Source organism: Notothenia rossii (assembly GCF_949606895.1).
Source record: "Notothenia rossii genome assembly, chromosome: 1".
Taxonomy (NCBI): Eukaryota; Metazoa; Chordata; class Actinopteri; order Perciformes; family Nototheniidae; genus Notothenia; species Notothenia rossii.
The window spans coordinates 52,140,247-52,153,954 of NC_136912.1; the positions used below are offsets into that span (position 1 = coordinate 52,140,247).

General features: G+C 44.6%; 1 protein-coding gene across 7 annotated transcripts in view; it reads right to left on the minus strand.

Moving 5' to 3' along the window:
* Positions 1-13,708, minus strand: part of LOC307033715 (uncharacterized protein) — a 129,660-nt gene that overhangs the window by 93,133 nt on the left and 22,819 nt on the right. Inside the window, exon 1 of one of the 7 annotated variants that reach the window (XM_079672256.1) lies at positions 9,711-10,226. The exons of the other annotated variants lie outside the window; for them this stretch is intronic. The gene's annotated coding sequence lies outside the window, so the exon portion shown is untranslated. Of the gene's footprint in view, positions 1-9,710; positions 10,227-13,708 lie in introns of those variants that run through there. 7 annotated transcript variants of the gene reach the window in all.

Consider the following 13,708-nt stretch of genomic DNA (forward strand, 5'->3'; position numbering starts at 1 on the left):
CTACCTGTAGCAACACCAGTGCTATGTTTAGCTTCCCCTGCCTCCCTTTTCAAACGTCAGGATCAGACCAGTCTATGAACCAGACCCAGCATGGATCCAGACAGATGTGAGTGACTTAAAGCACACATCAGAAAAAACTAAAAAGCATGAACAAACTAGAGTCCACATGATGCTATGCGACTAGCCATGTTTAGGAAAGTAAACACATCTGTCCAATGAGGGCTACAGGATAGAGATCTGTAAGCATAATAAGGAGGTTGACAAAAACAGGCACTAAAATAATAGACTGTATCAAGTGCTGTGTGCCTTTGAGTCCCGTTATCGTTATCGCTTTCTGCGTTTCCATGTCGGCCTCGTGTGGCCGAACCGTCTATCTCACATGTGTCAAACTCAAGGCCCGCGGGCCGAATCCGGCCCGTCTACAATTTTGATCAGGCCCGCATATCAATTTATATCATCAATACAATGTGGCCCGCTTAAATGTATGATACTGTTCTGGCGGCACGAAGAGCCTACGCAAATTACGTTGTTGGTACCTGATTGGCACAGGCAGAATGCTCTCAATTCCTATGGCCAATTGCGGAGCCTACGTAGCAGCCAACACAGAAGCATTAACGGTCTGCTAGCCCGCACCTGTTAGCTAGTAACACAGAGAATGTCAAAAAAAAGGAAGATTGATGTTGAAGGGAGTCTATTTCAAGAGAGGTGGGAGATAGAATACTTCTTTACTGAGTATAAAGAGAGGCCTGTGTGTCTTATTTGCAATGAGACAAAAGCCGTGTTCAAAGAATATAATTTGCGTCGTCATTTTGAGACGGCCCACCAGCAGCAATATGCCACCATGGACAGGGAACAGAGGCTTCAGAAAGTCACGGAGCTCAAAAAAGGCAGGCAACAACAGCAAAATATGTTTCATAGGGCCAAATCTTTAACAGATGGAGCTGTAAAGGCAAGTTTCATCATAGCAGAGGAAATCGCTAAATCAGGGAAGCCATTCACCGAGGGGGACTTTCTAAAAAACTGTATGCTTAAAGTTTGTGACATTGTCTGCCCCGCCAATAAACAAAACTTTGCCAATGTCAGTCTGACAAGAAATACCATAGCCAGCCGTGTGGATGAGCTTTCTGATGATTTGCAATCACAGCTCAAAGATAAAGCAAAAGAATTTGTAAACTACTCAATTGCTGTGGATGAAAGTACGGATATATCAGACACGGCTCAGCTGGCGATTTACATCCGCGGAGAGTATGCAAAGTTGTCTGTTACTGAGGAGCTTTTGGACTTAAAACCGATGCACGGAACAACCACCGGCGAGGATATTTTCAAAAAGGTGGATGAGTGCATCAGTGGAACCGGCTTACCATGGAATAAACTTGTGGGGCTGACGACCGATGGGGCGCCTGCTATGTGTGGGCAAAGGAGTGGACTGGTAGCAAAGGTGCGAGAGAAGATGAAGGAGACGGGAGGAGAGCTGACTGCTTACCACTGCATTATTCATCAGGAGGCCCTGTGTGGAAAAGTGCTAGGTATGGAACATGTCATGACAGTGGTTACGAAAACGGTGAATTTCATCCGAGCACGGGGCTTGAACCACCGCCAATTCAGGGCACTTTTGGAGGAGAGAAATTCGGAGTATGAAGATGTGCCATACAGAAGTACGCTGATTAAGCCGTGGCAAGGTGTTGCACAGATTTTATGAGGTGCGCGAGGATATTGCTAGTTTCATGGCTATGAAGGGGAAAGCTGTCCCCGAGCTGGCCGATGAAAAGTGGATACATGACTTGGCTTTTATGTGTGACATAACGCACCATCTCAACGCACTGAATGTGAAACTGCAGGGACGCAAACAGCTGATCACGGACATGCGCGATGCAGTGAAAGCCTTTCGGACAAAACTGCGATTGTGGGAGAACCAAATGCAGCAGGGAAACTATGTTCACTTCCCGACCTGTCAGTCTGTTGCAGACAACCTCAACACTGCTTTCCCGAATGAGAGATGCGCAGAAAAACTGAAAACACTCAAAGCCGAATTCGAAAGGCGATTTTCCGACTTTGAGACCCAGACATTCAGGTTTGACCTTTTTACAAATCCATTTTCAGTTGATGTGGAAAGCGCCCCAGATAACTTACAGTTAGAACTAATAGAACTACAATGCAATGGGCCACTAAAGGCCAAGTTTGACTCTGTTGGGGCAGGTGAGTTTGCTACATTCATCCCAAGCACAATGCCACAGCTCCGCCTTCTGTGTGCCCGTGTCCTGAGCATGTTCGGGAGCACATATTTGTGTGAGCAGATGTTCTCTCTGATGAAGATCAACAAGTCTTCTCACAGATCCCGACTCACAGACAAACACCTTGGCTCCATTCTGAAAGTGGCTACAGCTCAGGACTTTCAGCCAAGAATAGATGAACTTGCATCAAAGAAAAGATGTCAGGTGTCTGGTGGCTTAAAATAGCATGCCAATATTGATGTGTCAAATCTGGGAAATTAGCTGCATGTGAGTTTTCCTTGACTGAAAAGTTTATTTGTACGTTTGTTGACATTTATGTGCACCTGGTTGCAAATCAGAAGGCTACAGTTTATATGGGACGTGTTAACAATATGATCAAAGATCTGTTACTGTTACTTTTTTGCTTACTATTTAGTGTCCCACACAACCATATTCAGGACTTTAAAACAAGCCTTTTGAGAGTTGTAGAATGTGGGCAAGATCATTCACTATTCATTATTTAGCTTTTACATCAGGCCATACCTTTTTATATAATGTCCCAAATAACCTTTTTTTAAATAGTCCTATTCAGGCCTGTGAAAGAGGTTGCTCTGAGTTGGCTGCCTACCAGTTCAAATGTATTCAGAAGGCATTGTTTTGCTTGACTAAATGCTATGATGCTAAGAAATTTTGTTTTTTGTCGACTTAGTTTGGGCTTTATGTTGACCAACTAATGTGAAAAGGCTATATATATTTATATATATATAATAAATGTACATATGGTACTGGTCTGTGAATTAGGTTAAATGTGTGTTTTGCTTGACAGTGAGGTTAGTATGTAAATGTTGGGGGTTTTATTTGCAGCTGATGTTATGCCAATGGGACAGACTGCAAGGGACAACATGTTGAGATGTGTTTTACTTTTATACAATGTTCCACACAACCATTTAATTGTTGTATCAAGGCTTGTGATATCTGTTGAAATGTGGGACAACGTTCAATATTTGTCCTTTTATATTAGGTTGATTTGTGTTTGTTTATTATTCAACACAACAATGTTTTCATATTGTTGTCATATTCAGGCCTGTGCAACAGGTTCTGAGTTGGCTGTATGCTAGCCAGAAAGCATTATTTTGCTTTACCAAATGCTATGATTGCCAAGCAATGTGTTTAAATATATATGGGAAGGCTATATAGTACATACAACAATACATTGAAAGATATGTTTTTATGTTGTTTATTGAATAAAAAAGGCATGTCAGTAAAGCATATGTCCGGCCCTTAATGTGATTCCAATTTCCCAGAGTGGCCCTTTGTGAAAATGAGTTTGACACCCCTGGTCTATCTGATAGAGAAGTGTAGCAGATACAACCGTTATCATCCTCGTGTGGCTGCAGCCTAAGTTGCCTGGTTGCCTCACCCCCCCCCCCCCCCCCCCTTTAACAATAGAAAACACTATGGAATAAATAAATATTCATATTCTGCTGTTATCACAAACGGACGTTGCTTAACATGACCATGCAAAGGAAAGGACGTCTCATTGGTCTTAAAACTCATTTACTCAACTCTCCGCATGGTTTCTGAGACATGACTAAGGGAGACGTCGAATTTAAGAGACTTGGGATATACCCGATACTAACAATACAAACACATTTTGGTTACAAATGACTTTTGAGATTCGATAATCAAAACATACATTAATCAACTGTGTACTTTTTTGTTAGATGTGGCAAACTGAATTCAGAGCGAAAAGAAGTTCTGGATTTCCTGTGTGTGTTTGTTTATTGCCCACTGTATATAAAGTATTTATGAAGTGCCTACTCACCCGAAACTTACCCTGGCTGGTGGATACATGGATTCTGAAAGCATATATCAACAGACAGGGAATGAACTAACATGTGTTTTGCTTAAAACATGGAATAGATGATTTCAAAGATGGATCATCTAGATTCTACACAATTCTTTTGGACTTTAGAGATGCGTTTGGTACACTCTCCCATGAGGTGATGCTAAAAGCATTAGAGGAAATACACCTGCCTCAGCCTCTTGTGAATATTGTATCCAATGTGTACCAAGGTTCATTTCTCCAGGTTATCTGTGGGCAGCAGCTCACAGAGCCGATTGCACTGAAGGTGGGAATAAAAACTGGCTGTCCCTGGAGTGCCGTGAACTTCATCCTAGCACTCAACCAATCGATGAAGTGGATTTACCAGTGTGCTCCTTTGCATGTCAAATCCCCAAATCCTGTTCAGGGATACGCTGACAACGTGCAGGTGTCATCACGACAAGAGGATATCATCATCAACATCCTGGCACGCACTGATGAGTTCCTCCAATGTTCAGGGCTGGAGGTGAAGCAAGCTAAGTGTGCCGTACTCCATGAGCGCCGCAGTGGAGGCAACCGCTGGTTTGAGGCCAAGCACGACAAGCCCCCTTCTTTTCTTGTAATGGGCCAACCCATTAAGGTGTATTCCCGTAATGAGACCTACCCATACTTTGGCCACAGGTTTAACATCGCTGGCGAGTGGGGGGAGCAGGTCGAGGAGCTCACTACAGAGTTTCTCCATCGTCTCCACCTGATTGACTTGTCCCCCCTCCCCGTCCTCATGAAGTTCCAGGCTGTGAGAGAGGTGGCTTTGGCTAAAATTCAACATCTCTTTGCCAATGTACACATCCCTCTCAAGGCACTGAGAGAAATGACCAACAAAACTGTCCAGCTGGTCAGAAAGTGGGTGGGCCTCAACACACACTCCACACGGGGCATCATCTTTCTCCCATGTGGAGAGGGGGGGCTGAGAGTCCCTAATGTCGAGTGGACCTACATAGCCACCAGGTTAGCCCACCTGCTCCACATGCTTAACAATGATGATGTCACTGTAAGATAAAATTGCCAGGGCCTCTCTCCTGCTGGATCTACAAAGAAGGAAGATCAACCTGGCCAGTGCAGACCAGAACAACTTCCTCGGCTTCAGGAGGAAAGACTCAGGGAAACTGGACTCTCAGGCCAAGGGCTTCGGGGTCTGGTCTGACTGGCCAGATCTCAATGACCTCTGCAAACGGACTGGAGTCCAGCTGAAATGGACAAGACTCAACACAGAGACTGAAGTCCCCGTCTCTGATGAACTGATCACAGACCCCAGTGTGGTTGTGAAGGCCGACATCACAACACATCAGGAAGAGACTGTGGAACTGCACAGAGACTCTGCAAGGAGGGTTCTGCTCAGCATGAAGCAGTCTGAGATCAGGCAGTGCTGGTGTGGACTCAGATTACAGGGAAAGCTAGCCTGTTTGGGGTTTGCTGACCACTCAGTCTCACACTCAGTGTTTAAGAACGCCGCTGTTGGCGAGGATGTTCTGACGTTTACCATCGAAGCAAGACTGCAGGTATTACCCACTAAGTATAATCTGTCCACCTAGTACCCTCACATTCACACTCCATTCTGTTTAAACCATCAGGATTCACAACAACACTTAGAATCCATTGCACACATAACAAATGGATGTAATGCATACAAACGCCTGTACATAGCCCGTCATGACCATATTGTGGACATTGTGTCTGATGCGGTACAACACATCTTACCATCTAGTGCAGCAATGTACAAGCACACTAGAGTGCTACCATAATGGTTTGGTTTTACCAATGATGTCTGTGCTAATACCCCAAATACACCTGATGTTGTTTTTGTTGACACCAACCACAAGGAGGTGCTAATATTAGAAGTAGGCTGTGCCTTTGACCTGTACATACCAGGCTTTCCAGGACAAGTATATCAAATACCAACCACTGCTCAATGTGATAACCAGCTTTGGGTACAATTTTAGATACAGTATACTCATATTAGGAAGTATTGGTAGTGTATATAAAAGCACCATGATTGGTCTGAGAATTGCTGGAATGTCAAAGAGAAAAGCCAAACAAATTGCCAAATATTGCTCTGTTTCAGCTATTATTGGCAGCTTAGCCATGTGGTGCTATGTGTTCCCTTAAGTGTTCTGTGCTGCTTAGCCGTGTGGAGAAGGAGGTGCTATGTGTACCCTTAAAGAGCAACTTCCAGGTTTTTTTTTTTTTAGTACATTTATGCTTAACCTTGACTGAAAATTACAATTCAAAATGTTAATTCAGGATTTGATATGTTTTACAAGACATAAGGGCAGGAATTCAGAGGAAAAGGAGCCGTTTTGGCCTCTGCTACTAAAAACTGCTTTTTTTAACGTCATACGTCAAACGCGTCATATTACGTCACATGGGGGAGCAACTTTCTCGGACTCGTTCTCTGCCCAATCGGCGGTAGTAGTTGGCTTGAGCGGTTGTGATTTAGTGAGCTGGTATTTTTTCGGTAATTTTACATTGCATTTCACCATTTGTAATCATGGTGAGCTTGTGTTTGTGCAGGTTGCACAAACTCGAGCCTGTCAGCACATCGAGTCCACAGTTTCCCTCACGGGAAAAGGACCGGAGCTAGCAATCGTTCCTGGGTGCGTTGTGCATCCACCTCCCTGCAGCACTATACTCTCCACAGCTTTATCAGGAAACCGTATTACATCTCTCTCCCCCCCCTTCGCTGCTCTCTCTCTCTCTCCCCTCCGATACACGGCAACGTAAGATGTAGTGTGGAGTTGCATTAGGTAACGCGGTGGTGGCTGTACTGCTCCAGCCGTCTCCTTTGTGTTTGTTTGTTTCCCCCTGTCTGTGTTGTTTGTGTGGGCGTGGTGGCTGTCACTCCTGGCTCCCAGCTCAACCTCCACTCATCTGCTGCAATCAGCTGTCTACCCTCCCCGACTACACACATGCTTTCCATTAAGCCATTTACAACGGCATATCAACGGAGGCTCCACAACCTTTCTCCGCCAGATCGTCAAATATCAGCCGTATCTCGCGTCTCCCCTCCGGTACACAGCACCGTAGTGTGGAGTTGCATTAGGTAACGCGAGATACAGCTGATACTTGCGCATTAGTTTCTGTTATGGATCAGTATCAACAGTCATGCCAGTAACGTTACGATGCTACTTTAGTTATAGCCTGATATATGATTGCTAACTTTACAATGTTGTGATGTGACTGACGTTAGCTAACATTAACTGTAGCTAACGCCGGTCACTCACCAAGACAGCTGCTCTGTTCTCCACTGGTTCTCCACACACCAAAGCTCCATTTCTCTCCGACGGCCGTTATATTTTCTAATCCTTGGCTGCTCCCTGTCTCTTGGACGCCTAGCAGGCTCATAATTATAATCATATGCATTCGAATATATATTTTCAACCTCTTCTGTGTCAAAACTAGCATTGTGATCCATGTTTATTAATACGTTAGACCGGCCGCTCTCCCCCACGTTACGTCACACGCGGGAGGTCACGTGCGGAGGCTTTTTTATGCGGAAGTGAAAATGTCTTACTAAAACGACGCCAGATGTCACTGTAGTGTATATTTCTGTATATTTTTTTGAAAATCTAGTGTATTCATCATTTTCCTACACATTTATTCACTGTTGTCTCTAACCTGCAAGTTGCTCTTTAAGTGTTCTGTGCTGCTTAGCCGTGTGGAGAAGGAGGTGCTATGTATTCCCTTAAGTGTTCTGTGCTGCTTAGCCGTGTGGAGAAGGAGGTGCTATGTGTTCCCTTCAGTGTTCTGTGCTGCTTAGCCGTGTGGAGAAGGAAGTGCTATGTGTTCCCTTAAGTGTTATGTGCTGCTTAGCCGTGTGGAGAAGGAGGTGCTATGTGTTCCCTTAAGTGTTATGTGCTGCTTAGCCGTGTGGAGAAGGAGGTGCTATGTGTTCCCTTATGTGTTCTGTGCTGCTTAGCCGTGTGGAGAAGGAGGTCCTATGTGTTCCCTTAAGTGTTCTGTGCTGCTTAGCCGTGTGGAGAAGGAAGTGCTGTGTTCCCTTAAGTGTTATGTGCTGCTTAGCCGTGTGGAGAAGGAGGTACTATATGTACCCTTAAGTGTTCTGTGCTGCTTAGCTGTGCGGAGAAGGAGGTGCTGTGTACCCTTAAGTGTTCTGTGCTGCTTAGCCATGTGGAGAGGGGGGTGCTATGTGTTCCCTTAAGTGTTCTGTGCTGCTTTGCCGTGTGGAGAAGGAGGTGCTATGTGTTCCCTTAAGTGTTGCGTGCTGCTTAGCCGTGTGGAGAAGGAGGTGCTATGTGTTCCCTTAAGTGTTCTGTGCTGCTTAGCCGTGTGGAGAAGGAGGTGCTATGTGTACCCTTAAGTGTTCTGTGCTGCTTAGCCCCGATATATTTGATTCCTTGTCTATGTAATTTAATTTGTGGAACCAAATAAAGTATTCAAATGTGTCTGTGTGTGTTTGAGTGCTCAGTCTGCAGCTCTTTTCATTTCATTCCAAACCTTTATTCAACCAGATTGGTCCCATTTGAGATCATAGATCTATTTTTCAAGGGAGAACTGCAAAAGCTGTGTGCAGCTGTCTGCTTCCTTTCTATTCTGAGGAGTGCTGGATCCTAATTTAGCAGGAGTGGTAGACTTGGTAGTTTGATCACTGAAAAATGATTTTGTAATTTGACAAATGACATACAAACCACATTTTGATACTTATTTTAGTGCACTAAACTTGTGAGCCGCAAATTATTAGAATGTGTAGGCCTATACATTAAAGAACTATTCCTAGTAGTACACTTTTTGACAAATGTAATGACGTTACATCGTTTCTGTCTGTGAAACAAACACTACACCGCTCAAACTGATTGAATGCTAATAAAACATTTAATTGCTTCTCAAATCAAAACTTGCTGGACATTTCTTTGGAAAGTCTGCCTGAGTTCCTGTGATAGGCACACCTTGCTGTCTGATATTTTCGACAGTACCTGAAAGCCTCACAGGCAGCCCCCGCCCCTGTGAGGCCTGGCAGTATTCATATATAAACACAACAAAGGGGGGCTTTGCTCTCCGTTGTGTTTCAGTGTGTGTGTTGGTGTGTGTTTGAGCCGTATGCAGCCATACACACTCTTTGTGTGCAGCTTTATGCCGCTGATGTGATGTTTACTGAGGAGAGCGCGGAGAGGTGCGGCCGCGCGCACAGAGAACCGTAATTTAACAATTGCTCCGAGCGCGCGCTCCAGGGGAGCGCCTCGCCTTGATGTGTTTCAACACGAACTCACACCATGCATTTATACAGCTGTATTTAACGAACACCCCGACACGTTGAGCCTGCTATAGAGCTGGGGCGTCACCGCCAATTGTAGGCTACATGAGGTTCGAAAATAAAGGCAAAAATCACGAGAACATGTCAATCTGATTATACAATTTTGATTCCAATAACTGTGTAGTCCATGATTTTTGGGATCATACTGCTGTGATTCCTGCATACATTCCAGTAACACATCAGTGGGACTTAAACGCCTCACCAACAGAGCTTCTTGTACGCAAAGAAAACAATATGTCTGAAAGGAGTCCCACCGCTTTCTATGTTGGGCTTTTAGGAACACTGTGGCTGTGTAGCCGCACCCTACCCATGTCAGAATCTATGTAGCCTTACCCGCCACACTTACCTCACGGTGCCGTCAGTCTGTCTGTCCGCAGCTCACGGAACGGTGCGGATAGGCTTGTTTGAGACGCGTTGCGGCTCGCCTCGAAAGTAGACGAGAATAGCCGATCGCAGCCGGGGGAGGTCTCAAAAAGCTCGACTGAAGTCGGACAGCTTCTTCTTCTTCTTCTTCTTCTTCTTCTTCTTCTCTCGGTTTTTTGGCGGATTGCAAACAACTTTAAGGTGCATACCGCCACCTCCGGAGTCGGCTTGAATCCGGACTCGGTTTGCATTTATAAAGAATGCACACATGTGTTTAATTGTTAATGTCAGATATACTAAGTAAATACATTTGTTCCTGCTCAAGATTAGATTCAACTATATTGTTATTGCACAGATTACAGGTACTGAGACAACGAAATGCAGTTTAGCTTCTAACCAGGAGTGCAACAAGCAGTAAAGTGAAAAGTAATGTACACAATCTACAGAATAAAAGATAGAATGAAGTGAATGATGAATAAACAGTGAGGGGTATGAATACACTAGATATACACAGCAGCCTTTGAGCAGTATCAACAGTGTGTATGAATATGCTAAGATATATAAAGTGTAAAAACGGTAAGCAGTGCAAGTATAGTATAACATATATAGATATTAATTTCATGATGATAAACATTGTGGAACAATGATCAAAAATGTGAATGGAAGTGGCGACGTAAAACTGACACCAAACAACAACTTTTGCCGAGCCAATTGGAGAGTTTCATCAGCAGCACGGGGTAAAAACCACCAATGAGGGCTCAGCTCGAGATACCAGCGAGTCGTTTCCCATCAAGCATTTCGCCTCCGCAGCCCGTGGAGAGGAACTGCGCCGCCTCGCCGCGCCTCGCTCTCAAGGCTGCGGGCGCCTTTGTCCCGCGAGATTTCAACGTCTCATGTGAGCGAGCCCCCAGAGCAAGTCGGACAAAATGACTAACCATCATGCAACGCACGAGCAAGACGTTGATCGAAATTGCGCAGGTCTGCGCAGGTCTCACTTGTCTCAAACAAGCCTGTGTCAGTGAACGTCTCGCAGAGAGGAGAAAGGGATGGACCAATGAGCTACCACAATGTGCTGCTTTCAGGAAGCTGTCGGAAATACAAATGAAGTACAAGAAGGTTAATCATCAGATTGGAAAACATAGTGATGTGTAGGCTTATCACTTAAATATTCATCATGCAGTGGCGTTTTTATATGTACAAAAGTAGTGGGGCACGAACAACTTATGTTTATATAAGCTTCTGGTGCTTTTTTAAACACGTAAACAAATAGCTGTAGGCTATCCATGGTCGCGAAAAATAGAGGGGGGGGGGTCAAATGACATACTGTCGGAAGCCTTGAATGAAGAACACGGAGCGTGGGGATGTCATATTGTCATGCACCTTAATACATGCAGTAAAGGGCACCATCACAAAGCAATACTTAACAATAACAACAACAGTAACAACAACCGTAATGCTTCAGAATTAAAACATCATAGACTGTAAATATTAGGAAAACACAGACACTCGTCACAATATCAATCGATCCAGCAGAGCAATAGCCTATAGGCAAAACACAGAAGATCAACAAAATATGACATAAAATGAATTTACCAAAGCTGAAAAAGATGGTCAACTTCATTCATTTTATTTTCGTTTGACTGATTTTAATCGCTATACAGTACGCTGCTCTCTCTCGTCTCCTCTTCACAAACCCGTGCTTTTCACGGCATACATACAATAGCCAATCAGCTCTGAATTATGAGATTACTTTTTGGTGGGACAGTTAATCCAATGTGTCTGTGTCACAGTCTTTGCCAAGAAGGTGAGGCTTATTGACAGGGCGAGATATAAATCAGTATGTACATGTCGCCCTGTAAATACGATGTCCTTTTGTGTTATCTGTTGTTTTATGTTCATGTTGTAAACTACTTGCTGCCATGTTGGACAGGTCGCTGTCATTTTTTTAAAAACATTTTTTAAATCGCGGTAGATTTTGTCAGTCTCACGACGGTATTTAGACATTTATTTACCTCAATATCGTGATATTCGATATATCGTTACATCCCTAATTATCAGTAATCATCAAGTAACACAGATGGTAAACACAGATGTTATGCCCTTGAACACAACTTTTGATCACAAAACAGCAAAGGTAAGACATATTTATTGTTTATTGAAACCGGAAGTTGTTTTCTTGCTCTTTCCTGGCTGCTAGTTCAGTGAGTTATACATACAGAATCTCAGCTTTCATATATGTCGTTTGTGCAGATAGCATGACGTAGAAAAGATCGCTTTTGCCAGTTATGTGCTAAAGCAGGGGTCGGCACGCGGCACCGTAACCAGTGGCACACTAGGAATAAGTGGAATAAGTGTGCAAAAATATTACAATTTTATTTTCGGATCCTGAACGAGACCGCCGCCAGAGCGCATCTCCCCGTTACCTGCAGAAGGAAGCCATGCACGCAACGCAGCCCCGCTCTCTTTAACTCCAGACGACTTTCTGCCGCTTTCCTCCGTAATGCAGTGCTGATCATTTCACCACAGAGGAAAGCACTTCACAAATTGCAGTACCCATAAGGAGCTGTACAAATGCCACAGTTTTTGCGTGGCTGTGTCTTTAGTTGAAAGCCCAGTGGCGATCTGCTCATCTCTCATCGAAATAATATGCTACAAAGGGGCGGACAGGCCATCTGTGTGTTTTTCCTTTCCTGTCGGCTCCCAGACCGTAGTCGGGGAAACGGGGGATGACTCTCTGTTGTCTCCCAGGGCAGAAGCAAAAAGCTTCAGGTTTAATAAACCACTTTAGCTTAAATGACTGGAGAGTGTAAGAAATTAAAATCAATGTGGATATGAAGGAACTGCACTACTTCTAACCTCTCTGTAAACCCGCTCCACACATCCGATCACTTCTTCATTTCATTCTCTCTACCCCTTTCCAAACATAACAAACTAATCTCTTCTCATCCGGCACCTTTCCACCGTAACCTCCGTTACCTCTCCCCCTCTACCTTTGCCTCATCGGTGCTCTCAGCCCTCCCTTCCTCTGACTCGTTCCAACTCCTGCCTCCAAACTCTGCTGCAGAAACTCTCCTCTCTACTCTCTCATCCTCTCTGGACTCTCTCTGTCCTCTCACATCTCGACAGGCTCGTCAGTCCCCTCCTGCTCCCTGGCTAAATGACGCACTGCGTGCTAATAGAACCATCCTTCAGGCAGCAGAGCGGAAATGGTGGAAATCCAAACACCATGATAACCTCCCAACCTATCAGGCTCTCCTCTCCTCTTTCTCCGCTTCGATCTCAAAGGCAAAAAGCACTTTCTTTCAAGATAAGATCCAATCTTCCTATTCCAATCCCAAAAAACTATTTTCCATCTTCTCCACCCTCTTGGACCCCAAAGCCCCTTCCCCCTCCTCCCTTCTGTCAAGCGACTTTGTTAACTACTTTGAAAAAAAGGTTGATGATATTCGCTCTTCTTTTTCTGACTCACCTTTACTCACCGCTGGGTCACCAGACCCTCCTTTCACCCACACACTAACCTCCTTCTCCCCTCTCTCTCCAAGTGAGGTTCTTACCCTCATTACCTCTGCCTGTCCTACAACCTGTCCTCTGGACCCTATCCCCTCAAACCTCCTTCAGACTATCGCTCCTGATATTCTACCGTTTCTCACCCATTTCATCAACACTTCTCTAACTTCTGGTCACTTTCCAAACAGTCTCAAGGAGGCAAGATTAAACCCTCTCCTAAAGAAACCCACTCTCAACCCGTCTGATGTTATAAACTACAGGCCTGTCTCTCTCCTCCCGTTCCTGTCAAAAACACTTGAACGCGCTGTCTTTAAACAACTCTCCTGTTATCTCCATCAGAACAACCTTCTGGATCCGCACCAGTCTGGTTTCAAGGCAGGTCACTCCACAGAAACTGCTCCCCTTGCTGTCTCTGAGGAACTGCACACTGCTAAAGCAGCATCCCTCTCCTCTGTCATCATCCTTCTGGACCTG